Here is a 1,869-nt window from a genome sequence, read left to right as displayed (position 1 = left end):
TCTACAGGGAAAGCTAGAGAAACATGATGTTGCTCTGATTTGCATTAGCATTAAAATTACTATTATTGCACCCCTCCTAGAATTCCTTTTTGCTTTGTAAGTAGAGTTATCATTTTTAAATACACATAATTAAAACATATGGTAACTTCAAATAGCAAAGAATATTCATAATGATTTACGATTCAGGAAAGTTTTTATATTTTCATCAGTACAGACTTGCATCTGTTTAGAGTTATTATCATTCTTAATTCAAAAAGACATTGCCAAGGTTTTGGTTTCTTTTTTTTCATAACAAAGAACTTAACTAGCTACTGCCTAGAATCAGCTTTTAACAGTTTGAAAACTGTTTCCTTAAAGGAACAATTCAAGAACTGCATTTGTTTTGCACTTTAAAAAAATATTTAACACTATTTTACTGCTTGCCATATATCAACTTTTACTGACAGTCTTCTCTCTCTGTACATGTATTTATGAACATAATTGTACAAAAGTAGAGATAGCTATGAACCAAATCTTTGGATCATAAGTCCCTGCACGTCAGAGTTAAGAGGAGCTCTAAATCAGCACCTATCTGACTCCTCATGTGCTGGTATCAAGTACCACTCCAACCCAGAACAACCTTGATATTCAGAGTTCAAAATGCATTTCTGAGCATCACAGCTTGGGATCTTCTGTAGAAATAGCTGCTAAACAGATTCAGGTGAGCTGGGGGTAGCGACACTGCCAAAAACTAAAACGCTGACCCAACCTTGACAGTGTCCTTTTAGATTTTAGACTCTTTTATAACTTAACCGTAGCTAGTAAAATTAATGGAACACTTGCAAATAAAACCATAGAAAAAAGTTTATTTCAAATGTCAAGCATTGTCAAGTAATTTTATATTAACACCAAATGTTAAAGAATAGGATATACAGCAAAGTTTTAATAACAATATTAAATTACAAGTTTTGAACCTCTTAATTATTACTTCTTCTCTTCTCAGCATTACATATTTGGCTTTGAAAAATATGGAACTGATGCCTTAAGCCTTATTTTCATATTCCACTTCCCCGCAGTCCAGATTTCTTTTTTCTTTTTTTTCTTTGTTTTTTTTTGTTCTTTTGTCATATTCAACCATTATGGAAGCAAATTTATTTAAAAGCCAGTTTTTGTTTGTGAAAATACCTAAAAATATTTTTTTTTCCATTTTAAATGTTTTTGCTTTTTTCTTATAAAACATGTCACATCTTGATGCAATTGATGTCAAGTGTGCTTAAGTCAATATGAACCAAGGGACTAACAACGGTGGCTGCAGAAACTGGTGTGTTGCCTGTACAACGACTTCAGTTAGAATACAGTACTTCCATGTTAGCTGTGCATGTCAGTCAAGCTCCATCTTGAACTTGTGTAGAAAATGGTGTTGTGTTTTGAACTAAGCATTCATTACAATCCAAGATGAACTCCACAAATATTAAGAATTCTTGGCTGAAAGAAAAGTCTTCAAGATACTGGATGCCTCTCACCACTTTGACAATAAACCGACAAGAAAACCATTGTGTAAGGCACTCAAAAGGTTCTTATCAATCACGAGAGATCAGTCACACTGACATTCATTCCCATGCCAGGACTCACGTAAGGTACTGCATGCACTGCTTTTGGAAATTCTGGAGTCATAACACGTCCATTTTCTCCAGTACTTCCTGTAATTGACAGCCTTGCCTTGCTCCTCATGGCATCATTCAAGGTCATCTTAAGAAAGAGAAAGAAAAATAAAATGATACATTACAAGAAGGTCAGCGTTTTGAGACAGAGGGCCTGATTCTCTTCTTGCTTACATGGGCCTGGCACCAGTGTAACTCCATTGACTTCAATGAGGTTACTCCTGACTTA

Source organism: Gallinula chloropus (genome assembly GCF_964237585.1).
Source record: "Gallinula chloropus genome assembly, chromosome: 4".
NCBI classification, from domain to species: domain Eukaryota; kingdom Metazoa; phylum Chordata; class Aves; order Gruiformes; family Rallidae; genus Gallinula; species Gallinula chloropus.
This window is presented reverse-complemented; position numbering follows the sequence as displayed.